Below are 22,885 nucleotides of genomic sequence, written 5' to 3'. Positions count from 1 at the left end.
CTAGCCATGTTTATAACCCCGCGTTGTCTGATTACTCAGCCGTCATGGGGAGTGAGCAGCACGGCTATTTAGCTATGCCAAAGGTGGAGGAGGCGCTTGCGAGCCACCTCTCTCCATCAACGGCAGGTAATTTAGGGAGGCCAATTTAACCTTCTAAGCCATGTACTGTAAGGCCACCTCGGCATTGGTGGGCAAAGCCTATGCAGCAGGGGGTCTTGCTTGTGGGTCACTGCATACAATGGCAGTGTTGCAGGCCAACCAAGCAGACGTGCTGAGTGAGCTCAATAGTGGGGAGGGAATTGAGCCCGAGGCAGTGGCAGAGCTGCGCCGTGCCACAGATTTATCTCTCCGGGCAACCAAACAAACGAGAGGCTGAGAGGCACCTATGGATCAACTTCTGGATGGGGGACAAAGATAAGGTCTCCTTGTTGAATTCCCCTGTTAAACCTTGCGGCCTGTTTGGCAGCACGGTTAATGCCATCACTGACATGTTTTGCGAGGCAAAACAGCAAACGGTGGCATTCAGCCAGTTCCTTCCCCGTCTTGTCGATTTCGTCCAGACCCCCTTGAGTGGAGCCCGGGCCAGCGCTAGTGTGAGGGAGGCACAGAAGGCAAGTGTGGCAGCCCGCAGAAAGCCAGGGGGACCAGGCGGCCGCGGCCACAGCCTGCTAAAAGGCCTGATCTAAGAACGATCATAAAAGCAAAGCAGGCAAGGAAGGAACGGTCCTGATGGACCACGGAGGGATGTATCAGGGCACATGAGGTTGTTAGGGTAGATAGCCCCCAGTGTTACTGTAGGACCTACCCTGGCCAAGGCCATCCCACGTTTTTAGCCTTCTCTGGTCAGTGAGTTGTCATAGGGTGACGGAAATCTGATGCTTTCCATCCAATGAAATGTGGAAAAGCTAACATCACTGAAAGACCATTTGGCAGCGTGGAAACTACTGTCAAATGTGTCTCCATGGGTTCTGTCTACCATAGAAAAGGGTTACCAGGTCCAGTTCAGAGCTCGACCCCCCCAGTTCAGAGGTGTGCTCACCACAGTTGTCAGCATAGAGCAGAGCCCAATGTTAGCGCAGGAAGTAAGTTCCCTTTTGGACAAAGGGGCCATAGAACATGTACCCCATTCACTAAGGGAGGGAGGTTTTTACAGCTGTTATTTCCTGGTCCGCAAAAAATATGGAAGTATGCGGCCAATTTTAGATCTGCGTCATCTGAACCGTACTCTTCGGACATACAGGTTCAAGATGCTGACGCTCAAACTTATCGTGCCACAGATTCAGTCTGAGGACTGGTTTGTGACGGTAGATCTGAAAGATGCATATTTCCACATAGGAATATCGCCCAGTCACAGGAAGTTCCTGAGGTTTGCATTTGGAGACAGCACATACCAATTTCAGGTTCTTCCCTTCGGGCTAGCTTTATCCCCTTGCAACTTCACAAAGTACATGGATGCTGCTCTGGCTTCCTTTGCGGCTCCAGGGCATCCGTGTACTAAACTACCTGGACGACTGGTTAATTCTAATTTTTTCAGATCCTCAGAGTTCTTTGCCATGAGGTGCCATGTTGAACTTCCAGTGACCAGTATGAGGGAGTGTGAGAGCGATGACACCAAATTTAACACACCTGCTCCCCATTCACACTTGAGACATTGTAGCACTAACAAGTCACATGACACTGGGGAGGGACAATGGATAATTGGGCCCAATTTGGACATTTTCACTTAGGAGTGTACTCACTTTTGTTGCCAGCAGTTTAGACATTAATGGCTGTGTGTTGAGTTATTTTGAGGGGACAGCAAATTTACACCGTTACACAAGCTGTACACTCACTACTTTACATTGTAGCAAAGTGTCATTTCTTCAGTGTTGTCACATGAAAAAATATAATCAAATATTTACAAAAATGTGAGGGGTGTACTCACTTTTGTGAGATACTGCATATATAGCTGTGTTTATATCAACCCACTTACTTTATTTTAAATTGAGGAATGAGAAGGATTTTTAAATAGGGTGTTGGTAGGCAGCCTTTGTGCTTTGTGAATTACAGCTCAGGTATGAACTTGATGCAAAGATCCTCACCAGTCATGCCTCATGCATGATCAATTGATACATGCCATAAAGGGAGTGTTCTGCAATATGTGAATGTGGGAAGTGGATTCTCCCTACCTCTACCCAGTTTTTCTGGGATTATCTCAGATCGACCATTGACCATGACAAACATAAAGTTAGAACTAATAAAGGTTACTAAAGATGAATGAATTATTGAAGTTTTTAGACCTTGCATTGCATTAGTATTATTAAGACTTTTCGAAATAGCTTAATAAATTACAGGTGATTTTATTCCTCCTTTTGTTTCGGAATTATACTTACTTTAAAGTTGTGCATTAAGTAATTATCATTTTCTAAAATACAGTGCTGTGGAAAAGTATTTGCCCCATCCTGATTTGTTCTGTTTTTGTGTGTATCTCATAATAAATTGCTTCAGAAATTAAAACAAAATTAAAACAAAGGCAACCACGGTTTTTAAATGATAGTTACTTATTCATGCAAAAAAGTTATCCAATACCAACTGGGCCTGTGTGAAAATGTATTTGCCCCCATAGTTAATAACTCCCCAAATCTATGAAACTGCATTCATAATGGGGTTCAGCTGGACTAGACACAATCAGGCCTGATCACTGCAAACCCTGTTCAATCAAATCAACACTTAAATAAAACTTGTTGGTTAAAAGGTCTTAGCCAAGAGCACACTATGCAAAAATTGAAGGAAATTCCAGGAAGAAGGTAATTGAAATACATCAGTATGGGAAGGCTCTGGGACTCCAAAGATCTACACTGAGGGCCATTATCTCCAAATGGAAAAACTCAGCACAGTAGTGAACCTTCCCAGAAGTGGGCGACCTTCTGAAATTCCTCCAAAAGCACAGCAAATCATCTGGAAAGTCACAAAAAAGCCAAGGACAACATCAAAAGAACTACAGGCCTCTCTTGCATCAATAAAGGTCACTGTTCATGACTCCACTATCAGAAAGACACTGTGCAAAAATGGCTCCCATTGAAGAGTGGCAAGGTGAAATGTTCTTCTGCTAACCCAGAAGAAAATTAATGCTCATCTGAATTTTGCCAAATCACACCTTAACGATCTTCAAACCTTTTGGGAGAATGTTCTGTGGACTGATGAGTCAAAAGTGGAACTGTTTGCAAGACAGAGGTCCCATTAAATCTGGCGCAAAGCAAACACAGAATTCCACAAAAAGAACATCATACCTATGGTCAAGCATGGTGGTGACTGAATGATGGTGTGGAAATGCTTTGCTGCTTCAGGACCTGGGCAACTTTCAATAATTGAGGGAAACATGAATTCTTCAAACAGACAATCCTAAAGGAGAATGCCCTTTACGCCGAAGACCAGGTCTTCAGTCCATAAGTTGAAACTCAAGCGCAACTGGATTATGCGGCAAGACAATGATCCAAAGCATAGGAGTAAATCCACCTCTGAATGGTTCGAAAAAAAAAAATTAAAGTTTAAAGTGGCCTAGTCACAATCTTGACTTGAACCAACTGAGATGCTGTGGCAGAACCTTAAACAGCCATTTCATGCTCGAAAACCCTCCAGTGTGGCTGAACTAAAGCATTAAAGGGCCAATACTAAACTAAGGGGCCAATATTCCATCACAGTGCTGTGAAAAACTGATCTCCAGTTATCGGAAGCATTTGGTTGCAGTTAATGCTGCTAAAGGTGGCATGACCAGATTTTAAGTTTAAGGGGGCAATTTATTTTTCCCATGGGTGGTAGGGTTAGGGTTATCTCTTTTTTTTTTGCTTCAATAAAATTATAAATAAATAAAAATTGTATTTTTTAAACTCAGGTTGCCTTTGTTTTATGTTGTATTTCATTTGAAGATCTAAAACGATGAGATATACACCAAAACAAAAGAAATCAAATACTTTTTCACAGCAATGAACATGCACATTTAATGCACCTCTTACAACATGAGCATGCCTGGTGTTCACGAGGTAAGCGGTAAATGGGAATACTATATAAAATAGCATAACTTAATGAACGGGCATAATCAGATTATTCGCTGTAGTTGTTGAACACATTGTGCATAGCTGAAGACTGCAGTGACTTATTGTAGGCTACAAAGTGCACCCATGTTCTAAAAGTACAGAATAGAAATATATAATATATAATATTATAGTTAATAATAATGTTTTCCTTGTTTCCATTCCATTTTAATGTTGCTTCTATACAGTAAACCATACTGTCCGAAATGAAATATTCTGTGTAGGCACTTCAGGAAATCCAAACTGCTGCCCAACTCAAGGAGCTTGGGTTAGTTAGAACATACACCTACACTCAAACACAAAACACATATTTGCATCAAATTCAAATTTATAGACTTTACAGTCAGAATATAGGTAATTGCAGTTTTCACTTCAGACTGTACTTTGCACAATGAACACAGCGAAAGCTGGGAACCTGATCTGTTTTTCCCACAGATGTTCTTTTGGTGCTGACCCTGCAGCATTAACACATGCCTTCTGTTTATGGCTATCGATTTAGAGAGAGAGAGAAAAAGAGAGAGAGAGAGAGCAAGCAATCTGTGAGAGTTCCCAAGGGCTTTCACACACACACTCTCTTCCATTCTTATTAAGGGTTCAAACCCAAAGGGCTGAAACCTTATTGTAATTGTAAGGATTTTTATTATTCTTTAAAAAAAAAAAAAATATATATATATATATATATATATATATATATATATATATATATATATATATATATATATATATATATATATATATTATTAGGGGTTCAAGCCCAAAGGATTTATTGTAATTATAAGAATTTTTATTATTCTTTTTTAAAATTTATTTATTTTATTATAATTCTGCCCTAAAACTGATCATGCAGACCAAACCCTAAAGCTTAGAGAGCTGAAACTCTGAGGGACGGTAGTAGCCAAGAGTACTAGAGCGTCCCAAAGTTTCGCCCTGATCGGCCAGATGGTTGCGCTATAGTGAGCATGTTTAGAAACATTGCCATAACTTTTCAACCATTTGTCACAGAACCAAGTGTCTTTTATCTCTGGAATCATTGGGACCAGACGAACAAACTGTAAATCTGAGCTCATTTCCATCTATGAAAAATTTTCCACCATCTTGGATTTTTATCAAACCTACGCCTAGGTTTTTTCTCGGATCGGGACCAAACCAGTGCCAAACGATTCTATGGCGTCCCAATGTCAAAAGTTATCAAAAAAGTTTGAACTTTCAACTTGAGGGAGCTACGGTATGTGAAAACACATGAAGTAGGTGTGGCCACTTTTACATAAATGGTTATAAGTTTTGAACAAAATGAGATATCTTCACCAAATTTGGCATGCTTATGTTTGAGGACAATCTATGGTCACTCAGAAAAGTTGGTGCAGTTTTGCCACATGGAGACGGTATAATACCAAAAAAAATTGATATATTGGCTGTAACTATGAAACCGTTCATCTGATTGACTTCATAATTTGCATACTGTCTTTGTCTCACTTGTCATCACTCTCTATGAGCACATTCTTGTGTGTTGAAAAACATGGCCGCCATCGGCCAATCAAATTTAAGTAGCTATTAGACAAGTGCTGTGTCTGAAATTGCTTGCTTGTTTACTCATTCACTATTCCCTATATTGCGAATGACATTTGAGTCCACTATATGGGGAAGAAGTGAAGGGAAATGAGTGAATGAATTCGGACACTGACAATGTGTCAGAGAGCACTCTGTCGCGGACATTATTGGTATTGTATCACAAAACAATAAAGTTAATTTTCCAGCTGTTCATTTGTCATGTTTATTGTATTAGTTGATAAAGAGAACAAAAACAACTGCTTGTCATGTTTATTTACTATTAGGTGTATTTATTTTATTTCATACATATTTATTATATTTAAAAATAGAAAAGAGAAAACACTACTGTCTATCTCATTTATTTTATTTGTTTATTTAAAAAAAATAACTATTTTCATTAGGTTTAATTTTCGAGGGGTTTCCTGTCAGTATCCTCAAGCTGACTCCTGAGCTAAACCTGGCATAAGATCTACTCCGTCTGGCTAGTTTTGGTGAAACTTCTTTTTTCTGAGGAGAAGATAAAGGTGGATTTCAGAAAGAATAACAACTTTAAGGCATGCTTTGTTAACTCGAAGATGCCATCTATCGGTAAGAAGACATTAGACAAAATACATCCAGCTGTTAAATAAATAACTGATGACTAGATCCTTCCAACTCCCGTCAGAAACAAATGCAACTATATATTTCCTCCCAACCGTCCTTAACTTAATTAAAAAGTCGTCAATACATTGTTTTCTAATATGCATGTGAATACTGTACTGTGAATATCTACAATTGGTAATTTAAAAGTTAAGTTAAATCGCAAACCAATTGGCTGAAAATAAATACTCTGCTAATCAATCAATAACCTGTATCATTTTGCTTCAAAATATCTCTAAACAGATTTATTTTAATTAATAAAACGTTACACTTATATTTGTTAAACTTGCCGCCTGCGATGTTACCGTCCACCATGTTTGTTTCTTTTGCGTTCTATCGCCATCTCACGTGTGATTAAGGGAAATAGTGTCTTGAAATCAGAGTGCATTGATGGAAAAAAAACCTGGAGCTTTTTGGCACAATGGATCAGCAGTATGTCTGGAGGAAAAAGAATGAAGAAAGTACACTCTGTTCACAGTCAAGCATGGTGGTGGCTCAGTGATGCTCTGCATCCTCTGGCACTGGAAACCTGCAGCATGTGGAAGGCCAGATGGATTCACTGGAGCATCAGGAAATCCTAGGAGAGAATGTCATGCTGTCTGTGAGGAAGCTGAAGCTTGGGCCTCACGGGACCTTACAACAGGACAATGATCCCAAGCATACCTCAAATTATACCAAGGTTGCAGAAGACGTCCTGGAAGATTCTACCGACTTGAACCCCATATAAACTATTACTGAACTGGAGGCCATTGCTCATAAGGAATGGGCTAAGATTCCTCAGGAAAGCTGTCAGAAGCTATGTATCTCGTTTGCAGAAGGTCATAACAGCAAAAGGGTGCTCTACTAAGTACTAAAGATGCTTGCCATAAAGGGGTTGAATAATTTTTAGACTGAAGAAGTCATTATAAGTTGCATTTTCAGTTGAATTTGGGGAAACCACTTGAAGCATTCGTTGTATTGAACTATTTCAATTGCTTTTGTTTTTTTTTTGTTCATTACAAACAGCTGAATGTCTGTAAATTTTGACAATAAACCTGATTTGCAATGGGTTGAATCACTGTATCGTCATGCAAATGAAAGAGTTGAGACAATAAAAGCAGATAATCAGCGCAACAGAAGATGGCACTGGTGTATCATTCATTCAAATCAGCACTAAGATGTCAGAGAGAGCACAAGGAAGAGAGAGAGGTTCTTTATGATGTGATTGCTCTTCTGCTAAGCTCTAATTTCTAAGCTGAGGCACACATCAAAAGTCCAGCATCATGTATCTGTTTAGCATGTGCTATGAGAAATTAGAGGAGGTGATTAACAGAGAATATTGCATTAAAGCAACGCATTATGAACAGAATATGGAACCAAAAAAGGGCCATAGCTCAAATGTATGGACCGGTACGCATTCTATTTAATACGAAGCATTTTGTATAGGACACAGTTCAAGTGGTACAGGATGACACATTTCAAGTTGTACAAGAATTGTTACAAAGGCTTGTTAGAAAGCTGCAATAGAAAAAAAGATAGGTGTTTTAAGTGATCCCTCAGTATCAAGTATAGCCTTGTCTTATATGTAACAAATGGCCTGTGAATAGCAAAACACAAAAAAGACAAATCCCACTAGTCACACTACTTTCCTAAGCTCCAACCTTTAGAAGAACAGATAGAAAAAAACTTGAATCTTAAAATCAGCACTAAAGTACATTCCTGCTTCTATGAGTTGTTTATGCAAACATTACACACACACACACACACACACAAAAACAAGCATATTGCCAAATCTAGGGAAAGGTTTGAGCAAAGAAGCTTTTGGTACACTTGGCTCCATTTATAGTATATATGGTGCCTGTCATTTACATATACATTTACATATATAATTTCCATTATATATACATATATTCATAAAAAAAAAAAGAAATATCCCTTTTTCAGGAGACTGTATTTTAAAGATAAGCACATTGTGCACACTGCACACTGTGAGATTACAGTGAGTACCTTTTCCCCTCAACCAGAATTTATATTTTAGATAGCTAGCTAAAGTTAGGTGATTGGATTGTTTGGTAGGTTATGTACTGTTTATGATCTTGCATAATGAGCACAGTTACATCATGCATGATGCACAAGCACTGCTGCTTGATTATGCAGAGTCAGTGAGAGCTGACAGTAGCTAAAATACAACTCCTTGTTAAGAAGCGTTGCTCTTTCATCTGGCTATTAGTAACTGTGGCATTCACAAGTTATTTTATTCATATATTCTCATGACAGATGTGTGTTATTTTTGTATATGTTGGGACACCTCTAGTGTAGATCAGAAGAAAAAAAATATCTCAATTCTGCATGAATGCTTCTGATACTATGTGACCATAACAACAAGCAAGCATGTAAGGAATATATATACACACAAATACAAATGTATTGACAAATTACTGATCACATTTCAATTTAATGAATCTTTTATTAAATATTATTAGCAAAGGGTATACAGTAATTAGTATAAGAATTATTGCAATCCAATGCAGTATGAAATCCATGCAATCCATTTCTTTAGCAGTAATTGCAGTCGGTTTGTTCCGTGGATTTTGAAGATGTACCGAAGTCAGTCGTCTATTTTGCAGAAGTTGGAGAAGTCAGTCTCTTTTCACTTTCCATTCATGGGGTGTGAGGGGGAATTGCCGACCAACTGGTTTTTCCAGTTTCACTTGGCCTGAATTGGGGGCTTTATTTCCCACAGTTGCAACTTGAATACTCGCAGTTGTGAGTTTAGGCTGCATCTTACAACTATGACCTTATGTATTTATTATTACTTGCATGACTTTATAAGTCGCATTTTTCATCATTGTGTCCATCTTTCTAACCAACCTCATAAAGCAACTGTTTATACGTGTCATGTTTATACGTGTTATCGGAAATCACTCACTAATATACTATTCCCTATATAGTGGGTGTTACAGTATTTTTATGACCTATGTTTGCCATGCTTGTTCAGTTGTTGATAAATATAGATACACTCATTACTGTAGCACTCAGTTTTATTATGATCCAGTTTAATTCATACAAAAATACAGCAAAATGGTTATGCCAATTAAAAAGTTTATATTTACTAGAAAGTGGTCAGAAATATACAGTATTTTCATTTTATGGCTTTACGCTTTAGCCTATGTATGCTACATTCCAGTGTGTCCACCCTGATGTTCAACCACGGTTGGAAGAACATTAAATGGTCTATTTTTGTACTTTTATGTATTATGTCAGACTATGTAGTTTTTCTTCTTTCTGAATATAGTCTTTTAGAGCATGCCACACCACCTCAGTTGGATTCATATCAGGGGATTCTAGTGGAGTCTTCACCCAGTTAATACCCTGCAATGACTGGATGTTTCGGGTCATTGTACTGGAAAAAGCGGTGATGGACTTCGAAGTTTTCCCTAATGTAGGTCGCAGCGGATTCTTTTTTAATAGTATCTTCAAAGAAAGACCGGTCCATTATCCCTTCGAAGACTGCTATAGGTCCTGGTCCCAGTCTGGATATTGCTCCCCAAACATGAACTTTCAATGGGTGTTTTGGTTTTGGTTTGGACGTGCCTCTCCCACTCTTACAAAATGATATGATGGCAGAGTAATCCAAAGCCACTGTTGTTTCATCTGTGAAAATGACCTTGTGAAACATCTCCTTCTCGTCGATCCATATCTGGGCTTGGTGGAGATGTATCTCTTTATTTTTGTCTCTGGTAATGGGACAATGTTGATTTTTCCTGTACTTCCACTCAAGATTTTGTGTGATCCTCCAAATGGAAGGCTCACTGATTGTCATTCTAGAACTGTATTTTCAACTTGCTGGCAGTTCATTATTATGGCTCGTGATGTTGTCTATGGCTGCAACAATATCCCTAAAATCAAGGGCAAAACATTAAATAAATATTTGACACTTTAAACACAACCAACACATGGCATCGTAGCAACATTTTTATATTTGTGATAGCGTCATACTGTATGAAGTAAGCAATAACTTACATATTTATTTTGCGAGGATTATGTACAGTATGTGTGATGTTCGTTCTTTGTAATGTCTTCTGATGGTGCTCAATGTAGCATGTACACAAATGGATCTCAGATGTTGGTGTATTTCTTGAGTGGAACTTCCAGCAGACCTCATCATTCTGATGTCTTGGGAATGCAGTTTGCTGATCTTGGTCATTTTGTGACGCCATTATATGTGGATGGTCTGCATTTATCCATATCGATGTCAAGGTGTCATTGGGGGCAAGAACAATAAGTAAGAATGGGTTGTAGATACCTTAGGCTAGGCAGTCCTATAACAGGTGCAAATTGTTATTGTCATTCATTTTTACACTGTAAAAACTCTGTCCCTAACTCAAAAAAGCAACTTTATTAAGCATATTTTTGACTAACTTCACTTTGTTGAATCAGTGACTGTTTGGCATGTTGGGACAACATGTCTCATTACATTATATACAACACAAATTCTGCTACAATAATGTACATGCTTGTATTCTTGAGAAAATCAAGTTTAAACTTGGTTAGTAAAAAAATATTTTTTAAAGGCACTAAAATGGGGGTAAAATAAAACACTTACTAAATATATTTTCACAAGACTTTTGAGTACTGGAAACGAGGCAAAATTGATCAAATGTGTTGTTACAGAAAGTGCACATTCAAAACATGATTATCAGGAATAGGTATGCATTCGTGTCCTTTTGTGCAGCTTCTGATTGTAATATTGCATTTATGTTGTGTATGAATCTGATTAATATCTTATAGGATGCATTTGGGTGAGTTAATTAACCTGGTAGTAAAGTGCTTTAGTTGACTGTTTTTTATTCGCTCAGCTCATGCAGCTCAAGCAGGTAATTTCTGCTGATATTTATATTAGGTTACTTGTTTACTAAAGGTCAATCCCCAACATTATTGACTAGTGCATTATTTGAAACAATCACATTCTTTCTAGATTTTTCTTCATGAAACATTGTTAGTGTATTGTTAATTGTTAATCTTTAATCTTTTATTTCATATTTTCATCAACACTGTGTTTAAATTAAAAATGAATAATTATAGTCATGATGTGCATTTTCGTCTGGTTTTCATGATAGTTTAGAAAAAAACCTTCATTAATGAACATTTTCGTCATTCAACAAGATTAACATAGTAGGTCAATCTCAACGCTTAAAGTAGCGTAATGTACTAAAAGACAACAACCAGGAAGGCAAAACTAATTTTAACACACTCTAGTTGTCTCATGCAGAATTTACCATCAAAAAATGACAGCGTAATCCAAGGAGAAAAATAATATTTTTTACGTTAAGATTTTTCTTCCACAAGCCTGTTTTTTTTTTTTTTATAAAGAAGTCAAAACACTGTGATGATTAGACAGCACTGCCGAGGAAAATATGAGAAAATGCTGTGCAGTGTATCAACATAACTTGCAAAGTGTAGTTCTCTGATATCAGGTCTTTGGGAAATAAGACGGATGAGTTGTGTGCACTGATTTGGACCCAGAGGGAGAACCAGGAGAGTAGTATTTTGTGCTTCACAGAGACATGGCTGCATGCAGACTTCCCAGACCGCAATGCCTCCATACGCAGCTTCAGGATTATTAGGGCGGTCAGGGACGTTATACTGAGCGGTAAGAAGAAAGGTGGAGGGATAGCAGTTTTTGTGAATGAAAAGTGGTGCAACTACTGTCAGTTGACAAGGAAGTGGTATGTGACATTATACATGGTACTGTTGCTAAATTACAGTCTAAACACCTTGAAGTTTTTGTGGTAATTACTGGAGACTTTAACCATGTAAATCTGGATTCCACTCTCCCAACTTTCCACCAGTTTGTTGACTGCACTACACAGGAAAACAAAACACTGGACCTTTTTTTATGCAAATGTTAAAGAATCATACAGAGCTACTACCCTATCCCCATTTGGTAGATCAGACTATAACCTTGTCTTGTTAACACCTCAGTGTGTTCCTGCAGTTCAAAGGCAGTCTGTCTCCACAAGGATTGTGTTACGATTCCTCGGCGGAGGCAAGCGCGGACGAGCAATCTGGAGTACATGGGGCAGATGAAAGACAGACCATGGAACGAATCAATGCATAATCAATGCATGGCCGGAGGCCCCCTCCTTTCTTCTCTACAAAGAAGAACCCAGCAGACACTGGGCAAGTGGAGGGTCGAATGTACCCCTGCTGGAGAGCTTCCTGGATGTATTCCTCCATGGCCTGCTATTCAGCTTGGGAGAGCGGGCACACATGGCCCCGAGGTGGGCTGGCCCTGGGTAGGAGATCGATGGCACAGTCATAGGGTCTGTGAGATGGTAGGCTACTTGCTCTCTCCTTGCTGAACACCTTGTGCGGTCACGGTATTCTGGGGGGATCTTGACCGAGACATGTGACAGGGGACTTTCCACAGTCATGGTGGTAAAAGGGACCGTGGGACCCCTCAGACAGTACAATACGACAACAATACGAGGACCACTGGGTGAGTTGTTTGTCCGTCCAGGAGATTTGGGGATTGTGCCGTTCTAGCCAGGGTAGGCCGAGTATGACAGGATGACTGGTAGAGACCGTGATGTATAGGTCCATGGTCTTGTGGTGGAGGGAGCTAACTTGGATGTTGACTGGTAGTGTGCTGTGGGATATTACTCCTCCACCTATGGGGGACCCGTCTATGGACTGAAGTTCGCGAGGTCGGAGCAGGGGACATATAGGGAGGCTGAGCTTCTGCGCTGTCTTCTCATCTATGAAGTTCTCAGCCGCTCCGGACTCGAAGAGCACTGAAAGAACAAAAGACCGACCTGAATGCTCCGTAACAATAGGTAACACAAATATATGAGAAGCGTGTGACTGGCTAGGACTCACCCGGACGCGACGAGGTAGGTTGTCCGTGCTCCTCTCGGTTGCTCGAGACCTCCTGTGGGGACGCTGATGAATGACGTGGGTGCCCTTGCCACAATAAAAGCACCGGGACTCGCTACGTCTTCTTTCCCTCTCCTCCTCGCGGGTCCGTGCACGTCCAAGCTGCATGGGTTCGGCTGGTGGAACCGGCTCTGGTGGCAATGGACTACGCAGCACAGGGTGGTTAGTACGGCGCAGACGATCCAGTCTTATGGTTAGATCAACGAAATCATCCAAGGTTAGCTGTTTGCCCCGACAGACTAACTCTTGCAATAACTCCGGATCTAGGCCCTGACGGAACGCGGTCTTAAGGGCTGGCTCATTCCATCCACTCTATGGAGCGATTGTGCGGAATTCTAGTGCGTATTCCCTCATGGTACGTGAGCCTTGTCTGATATGCATGAGGTCATCGCCAGTCTCCCAGCCATCGGAAGAATGGTCAAAGGTATGCTGGAAATGGGCGAGGAAGTGTGCTAGTGAGGGTCTGACACCGCCTCCTCGCTCCCACTCTGCCGTAGCCCATGCCAGGGCTGTTCCGGAGAGCAACTCCATAAAGTGGCTCAACTTACGGACTTCTGGCATGTCTGGGTGGCTTTCAAAAAATAGCGTGCATTGTAGCAGGAAGCCCTTGCATCATTCCGGCTCCCCAGCATATCTCTCTAGTGTAGGCAGAGGCGGATTGTGCACAGTCGGAGTGGTGGGAATGTGCGCAGCCCGCGCCGGAGTGTGCGCAGCCATCAATGGCTGAACATACGTTGAGGCAGCCAGCGGTGGATGCATCGTGAGAGCCAAGGGCGTTGCGGTCGGAGATGCGGAAGCGCTCAAACATGAGACCTCAGTGCGTAACGTGGATATCTTGTCCCGATACACCGCTAGCGTGTGGTCCTAGTCCTGGATGTAGCGTTTCCACCCCGGGGTGTCCACTGCCTCCATTGCACGGCGAAGTAATCTGTTACAATTCCTTGGCAGAGGCAAGCGCGGAGGAGCAATCTGGAGTATGTGGGGCAGACGAAAGATGAACCACGGAATGAAATCAAGGTCAAATAATCAGGCAAATGGGTAATACTGGGCGTAGGCCGAATCGTAGTCAAATAACAATCGAAACCAGGTTAACGGATACAAAATCTATGACTTGGTACAAGCGAATATCGAAACCAGGTTAACGGATATGAAATCTATGGCTTGGTACAAGCGAATATCGAAACCAGGTTAACGGATTTGAAATCTATGGCTTGGTTATCGGACAGAGATGAGATTCTGCTGAGCGTTTACTTCACAAGTAGCTGAAGTTAACGAGGCCCTTTTATAACTTTTCATGCAACGCAGGTGTTCGTAATCAAAACTCCAGCAAACTCGGGCGCGGGCATGGCTGGGAAGTGTAGTCCTCGTCCGCCATGTCCATGGGTGCCACTACATGCTGAAAACTGCAGCCATTCGCCGTGGCATAACAGATCGTGAGGAGGGGTTCTCAGGAGATTTGTGGCCCTGGAGGACTGCTTTGAAACATTTATCCATACAGATGTCAAGATGTCATTGGGGAACTGAACAATAAGTGAGAATTGGTTGTAGATACTGTAGGCTACGAAGGCCTATAACAGACACAAATTGGGTAAATTCATCTGGCGAATAAAAGTTATTGTCATTAATTTTCAAACTGTAAAAATGCTGTCCCTTACTCAAAAAAAGCAAGCATAAAGTATATTTTTGAGTAACTATACTCTGTTTACTCAGTGAATCTGTTTGGTATGTTGAGACAACATTAATATTTTGTTTACATGTGGCACTGAAAACAATATTTGAAACTTCAAAAATAAGACTTTTAACTGAAAAAATTAAAATAAAACTTTACTCTGACACATTAAGGCACTCCCTTAATAGACAGTGTCATGTATGTAAATAGGATCTAATTAAATACTGAAAATAATATATGCAAATAAATAAATTGCTGTTTACTTTCCAATACAATTAAGTTTTTATTAAATTGTACAGTCAATTATCAAAAGTGTATTAATTCTGTGATTTTTGCAGGAATTTTTTTTTTAAGTGGGAAAGTTGTTTAGTTTGTTTCTGAGAAGTTAATTAATTTGATATCTTATCAGCTACCAGTCCTGGGTTGTCAAGTGGAATTTCTGACCAACCTCATCTGAAAGTGTTTGATGCAGGTTGTTAGGCATTGCATTTTCTCCCCTGGAACAAGTTAATAGAACCTGACCAGTTCTGATAAAGATGGAGGGAAAATAAACTTTTAAACAAAAGCACAGCGAAACGATCTGCCCTTGGTCTCCATCAGCATCACCCAAGTATCTGTGGCCTGATGGCATTCATGCGCAAGCTGATGGCAAGGAGATGGCCAACTCTCAAAACACTGTTGGCAGTCACTTTGACCACCCAGAGGTGTTGGGGTCACTGAAGGAACAGTGACAGGACTGTCTACTGTGGATGTAGACTGACCACCTTTCAGTGGATGAGATGGGGGTCTTCTCATACAAATGTGCCTCCAGCAAACCAGCTCTTGCATCCAAGTTAAGAAGTCTTCTTGTGAAAGCCGCTATCTAACCACAGCAGGGCATCAACGGTTGATCAGTACAGCCTGTCGAGACCAAAATTAAAAGTTGTTTTGAATACACTGTTATCACACCACATAATTGCACATGATACTGCTTGTCAGAATTACAATAAACTAGCAATTATCCACTGATTTCTTTTTTACAAGCAGAGTAGTCACTGTATTTTTTCCCCTGGCTGTGGACACGGCTTGTTCTCTTTAACAGAATTCTATGGAGATAAAATGTATGATGGTTAACACACAACTGCAACACTAAATAAATGTAAAATGACATCTGAATGTTAGAAACAAACACACGCAAATACTTAAATTAAGAGGCTTTCTTAACATTTGTTTGTTGCTCTCATAAACTGCAGCACTCTTCTTGGAATAAAATGCCTTTGCCTCCATTGCTGTTTCTTATAGAGAATGCAAATGCCTACAGTGACTTGAATAGGATAGATTTATAGCTTAGGACCCTCCCTCCAAGACAGAAAAGGTATACTGATAGGGATAAAATATGTCTCACACACGTCTTGAAAGTGCAAATGTTTTCATCTATGTTTACTGCATTTAGATCTTCTTTAAATATGTACCCACCCCAAGTTACCAAAGGAAAAGACAGTTAATTGGTTAGAACAACCACTCGATAACTACTGTAATTCTAAGAACGACTGGTAACTTGTTAATAATTCAAAAACAGTTTTACAAATCTATGTAATCATCTCATTATTATGAAGGTAATTTTGAATTGTATTGTTTTTTAATCTCACCTCATTATTATGAAGGTAATTTTAAAGTGCATTTAAAAAAAACCTCACTTAGACAGTAAAATGGTTAGGACAAAAACTTGATAACTATTGCAGTTGCAGACTATGAATTGACTAACGCTCACTGAGGTGAGAATTTTTTTTTTTAAAAATGTACACATTATGAATTCAGAATACATGTGAATGAAAAAGAAAACTTATTGAGGACTTAAAAAATATAGACTTCAAATCTCACAACTTTTAATTGAGTAATATTTAAATCGGTGCACTGAATTGAGTAATATTTATGTACACATGTACACAAAAATTAAATAGCTCATTTCATGTTCCACCATCTCTTATCATGAGGTATAGTTTTGTTAATTATGCATGTCTTTCCACATCTTTATCTACTGAATTCTTTGCTTGAGTTTTTAATTTCTGTACACTTCTGTTTATTTTCATAAAGCACAATTTAAAAAAACAAAGTGTTAACAGGTCAGAGGTAGAATTACAGTTACTGTTTCATAAAAAAATAACATTCCTTGTGTAAATTTGATATCTAACAACAAATATCAAAATGCATATTTTAATCTAACTCATTGCGCTCATTTCTCTCTTGCACTCCATCTGTTTGACATGCATCTTTAAAGTTTAACAACAACTCAGTTGCTCTTAGGACAAATTGTTTTGCAAAATGAAAATATGCGCATGACTTTCAATTCATAATATTTGCAGAGTATAAGAGTAAAATGTAAGTTATGCATTTGAGAAAAGCATCTCTTTAAACAACAGAAGCATGCCAACACAAGCACATTAAACAACATAAGCACTCGTGGTATTGTCTTGTCTTTTAGCATGAGACTTAGTTATTTGACAACTCTGCAATTGCGACTTTATATCTCACAACTGTAAATGGAGTAATATTTAAATCGTTGGACTGAACTGAGTAATATTTATATACTCATTATCTCATGAATACCTGCAGAGAGCGCAATGATGTGTGCGTTTAAAAAAACAGATAAATTAATGATACACTGGATTACACTCATGCAGTCACGTGTAAATGGATTTTCCAATATCCGTTTTACAAAATATTTGTGTCCATTATTAGGCTATTTTTAATTGATATTTTCTTGAAATCACGACAGTAAACGTACAGTTAACAAATTATCAGACACTATCATAGAATGATGTTAATTCTATGTTAAATATTTAATGTAATAATCTATAAGCCTAGGCATATTTAAAGATCGATTCAAAACTAATCATTGCCAAGTTGAAGTGGCCAAGAGCAGTCTGATCTTGCCAGCTACTGTGGTTTGAGCTGTATGTGACTTCTAATTGATGAGAACTCCAACCAGAAGTAGGGCATCAAGATGGATCAGGTGGGTCTGGAGAGCAGAAGGGGTCAGGATCACTGGTATCTCAGGAGTAACATGTGTAGCTCAATAGAGAGAGAAAGAGAGAGAGATAATTAAGTATGCTTATTGTTCCATAATGGTTATGGACCATGTACTTTGTGTGAGTGCAAGCAAGGACTCTTGCAAGACTAACAATTACAGCATAACTAAAAGGGAGAATCAGAAGGTAAAACAGACTTGAGGGTGCCCTGGGACATAAGGCGGCCAGCCACTGCACCATCAACAAACCCAAGTAAACGTGTGAAAGTGGGGGTCGGAGGCAACAGCATCCAAACATCCCAATTCACCACAACACTCTATGCCATGACTCCTCTAGATCTGCTCCTTTACCTAAGAAAAAACTATTTGCAAAAGGCTTAACTACAAATATGTTTTCAGCCTGGATTTAAACACTGAGACTGTGTCTGAGTCCCGAACACTAATTGGAAGGCTGTTACATTACTGTGGGGCTTTGTAAGAGAAAACTCTTCCCTCTGCTGTAGCCTACAGTATTCTAGGTACCAACAAACAGCCTGCACCTTTTGATCAAAGTAGGCATGGCGGCTCATAAAAGACCAAAAGTTCACTCAGGTACTTTGGCGCAAGACCATTTAGTGCTTTGTAGGTCAATAGTAGTATTTTATAGTCAGTGCAAGTTTTCTGGGAGCTAATGCAATGTGGATAAGATAGGGGTGATGTGATAATATCTTCTGATTCTAGTAAGGACACTTGCAGCTGCATTCTGGACTAACTGGAACTTGTTGATGCACCTACTGGAACACCCAGACAGTAAGTCATTACAATAATCTAGTCTAGAGGTAATGAAAGCATGAACTAAAATTTATGCATCATGTAGTGACATTATATTTCTTATCTTAGCAATATTTCTGAGATGAAAGAAGGCTATCCTAGTAATATTATCTACATGAGCATGACATGATAGACTGGAGTCAATAATCACACCAAGATCTTTTACTGCTGCACATGATGAAACAGAAAGGACATCCAGATTTACTATGTAATTGGAAACCTTCTTCAACTTCTAGCTGCATGTGGTCCTAGTACAACTACTTCTGTCTTGTCAGTGTTAAGTAAAAGGAAGTTAATAAGCATCCAGTTTCTAATGTCCTTTACATATTCCTCAACTTTATTAAAGGGGTCATATGACACTATTTTAGAAGTTCTGTATTTTGTTTATTGGGTGTAATAGAATAAGTTAACATGCTTCAACATTAAAAAAAAACACATTATGTTTCACATACTATACATTATTGCAATATCTCTATTCCCAGTCTATGCGAAATGCTCTGATTGAGTTCCGGTTTTTCCAAAGCCCCTCCTTCCAAAAAGCCCAAAGTGCTCTTATTGGCCAGCTGACCCATTATGACTGAATCAACTTTTTACCTTTAACAGCCTGTTAACCAGCATATGAGTTGAATTGCATTGAGTAAATCTGAAAAACCTGGAAAGCTGTGGTTCTTCAGTCCTGACACTACTGCTCAACAAAAATATACAAATACAAAAAAGTTCTAACCTATGGTTCTGAGAACTCTGATAAGAACTCCTGGTTCTGTCTGTTATCTGATTCTGTCTGAAATGTCATCTGTAACCATTTTTGTATGAACATTTTGTTGTATGAGTAATGCAAATTTTGATTTGGTTTTGGGCACTGCCAGGAATCAGTTGGGCTGCCTAGGCTCTTTAATTTAACAAGAAAGAATGATCCAATGATCCAAGAAGATTTGGGTAGATGTTGACTTTGCCTAAACACCCATCACACATTGGATTTTTAAACTCTTTTACCCCTAACAAGATGTGGCTGATTTCTGGGAGTCAGCAGTGAACATTTTCCTATCAACAAAATGCTATGGTGGGATGGAGGGAATAAATAGGCTGCAGGCATCACACAGTTGTAAAAGAGGAAACAAGTGTTCCATGAAATAGGCTGTACACATAAATGTCATCAGTCTTCAATAGTGCAATAGCTCACATTCATTTAAATGGAGATAAGGCCCATATGCAAAATGGTGCAGAAAGTGAAAGTAGAGACACAGAACTATGACAGTTAAGTGATAGCAATGTGAATCAAAAAAACATTTCATATCTGGTTTTAGCTTTAATGGACACAGACTGGCTTAGTGCAAAAAGTGTTAGCAAGGAAACATAGCATTTTAAGCATCTTCAGCAGAATTTGTTTGTACAGATTTCACAATGCATATTTTGGTCTTAAGGTAGAAATAAGAAATCATTGATAATTCATATATATATATATATGTGTGTGTGTGTGTGTGTGTGTGTGAATAAGAGTATATATAGTGTATATATATAAGATTGACAGATTATCTAAGATGGTTATGAAAATTATATTCATGAATTTTATTAGCTACTGGGGTAATACAGTCTAACTCGATAGATATCTTCGGAAACTTAGCCTTTTTATTGCAATCACAAAAAAACAGCTCTAAATCATATCAAATTAATATGTTGACTGCTGTCAAACTGTTGATCCTATATTGATTACATTGTGCATTAGATCTTTTCAGATTGTGAGATACAATGCATGCTTGATGCCTAGTGTACACTATCTAAATTTTTTGCAGCAGATGACCTCTTCCAAGATAAATGATGAAAGATGAATTAGCAAAAGGAGAAGTAAGCAAGAGCTGATAATATTTTTAAATGGGTATCCACCAACAAAGCCACAATTTCAACCCAGGAGGGGCCGATAACTACTTAAAAATAACATAAAAGTAAACTTTGGCTGTCGTCAATAAACAAGCTATTTGTTTATATGAGCTACTTTTTTATTCATACTATTATTTAAAGGTATTTTTTAAGGAAAATAATGAGATTGGCCTTGGTGCATGCTTTAGGGTGAATTATATTTGCATACAAATAGACTTTTATCCTGAATAAAGTGGAGATGAGCAGGAGAACTGTATGGCCCACTGCGCTCTTTCAAAAACTGTCAATATCGAGGGACTGTAAATGTCACAATTACTATGGGTGAACTTGAAGTTTTTTTGCAGTCTTAAGCACAAGATGTAAATGCACAAAATGTAAATGTGGCAGCCTGGTAAACCACAGGCTTTTCTGAACTGAAATTGGTGACTTATTTGCACACTTGCACATAAGAATCACAATTAAATTTATAGAATTTTAAAAGTCAGGTTACTGCAAGAATTAGAAAAGGAGAAAATTATATTTAAAGTTTATGAGCTTTTAAAAATTCCATTCCATGGCCTTGTCACATAATGGAGGCTGAGATGGATGCAAATGCAGATAAGAACTTTATTGAAGGGATGCAGGGAGACAAATCCAAAACGTGAATCAATAACGTGGTCAAAAACAGGCAAAAGGTTGGGCAATTGGCAAACGGGCATTAACTAGGATAAACAAGAATCGAATAACGAGAACAAGATCAAAACTATTAAACATGAAACGAGGAACAAAGACCTGGTATACGAAAAACAGACGTAATACTTCACAAAGTACATACAGTATCTCACAAATGTGAGTATACCCCTCACATTTTTGTAAATATTTGATTATATCTTTTCATGTGATAACATTGAAGAAATGACACTTTGCTACAATGTAAAGTAGTGAGTGTACAGCTTGTGTAACAGTGCAAATTTGCTGTCCCTTCAAAATAACCACCACGCAGCCATTAATATCTAAACTGCTGGCAACAAAAGTGAGTATACCCCTAAGTGAAAATGTCCAAATTGGGCGCAAAGTGTCAATATTTTGTGTGGCCACCATTATTTTCCAGCACTGCCTTAACCCTCTTGGGCATGGAGTTCACCTGAGCTTCACAGGTTGCCACTGGAGTCCTCTTCCACTCCTCCATGATGACATCACGGAGCTGGTGGATGCTAGAGACCTTGTGCTCCTCCACCTTCCCTTTGAGGATGCCCCACAGATGCTCAATAGGGTTTAGGTCTGGAGACATAATCGGCCAGTCCATCACATTCACCCTCAGCTTCTTTAGAAAGGCAGTGGTTGTCTTGGAGGTGTGTTTGGGGTCGTTATCATGCTGGAATACTGCATACTGATCATGCACTGCTTCAGTATGTTACAGTACATGTTGGCATTCATGGTTCCCCAGACCATGATACTCCCACCACCATGCTTGACTGTAAGCAAGACACACTTGTCTTTGTACTCCCCACCTGGTTGCTGCCACACACGTTTGACACCATCTGAACCAAATAAGTTTTTCTTGGTCTCATCAGACCACAGGACATGGTTCCAGTAATCCATGTCCTTAGTCTGCTTGTCTTCAGCAAACTGTTTGTGGGCTTTCTTGTGCATCATCTTTAGAAGAGGCTTCCTTCTGGGACGACAGCCATGCAGACTAATTTTATGCAGTGTGCGGCATATGGTCTGAGCACTGACAGGCTGATCCCCCACCCCTTCAACCTCTGCAGCACTGCAGGCAGCACTCATACGTCTATTTCGCAAAGACAACCTCTGGATATGACGCTGAGCATGTGCACTCAACTTCTTTGGTCGACCATGGCGAGGCCTGTTCTGAGTGGAACCTGTCCTGTTAAACTGCTGTTTGGCCTTGGCCACCATGTTGCAGCTCAGTGTCAGGGTCTTGGCAATCTTCTTATAGCCTAGGCCATCTTTAGGTAGAGCGACAATTCTTTTTTCAGATCCTCAAAGAGTTCTTTGCCATGAGGTGCCATGTTGAACTTCCAGTGACCAGTATGAGGGAGTGTGAGAGCGATGACACCAAATTTAACACAACTGCTCCCTATTCACACCCCAGACCTTGTAACACTAACAAGTCACATGACACCGGGGAGGGAAAATGGCTAATTGGGCCCAATTTGGACATTTTCACTTAGGGGTGTACTCACTTTTGTTGCCAGCGGTTTAGACATTAATGGCTGTGTGTTGAGTTATTTTGAGGAGACAGCAAATTTACACTGTTACACAAGCTGTACACTCACTACTTTACATTGTAGCAAAGTGTCATTTCTTCAGTGTTGTCACATGAAAAGATATAATGAAATATTTACA

General features: G+C 39.4%; 1 pseudogene; it reads right to left on the bottom strand.

The window, feature by feature from the left end:
• Positions 1-9,393: 9,393 nt before the first annotated feature.
• On the bottom strand, positions 9,394-10,564 carry LOC124627817 (uncharacterized; annotated as a pseudogene).
• Positions 10,565-22,885: the final 12,321 nt, after the last annotated feature.

This window comes from Ictalurus punctatus, chromosome 4 (genome assembly GCF_001660625.3).
Source record: "Ictalurus punctatus breed USDA103 chromosome 4, Coco_2.0, whole genome shotgun sequence".
In the NCBI taxonomy this organism is placed as follows: Eukaryota; Metazoa; Chordata; class Actinopteri; order Siluriformes; family Ictaluridae; genus Ictalurus; species Ictalurus punctatus.
This window is presented reverse-complemented; position numbering and strand designations above follow the sequence as displayed.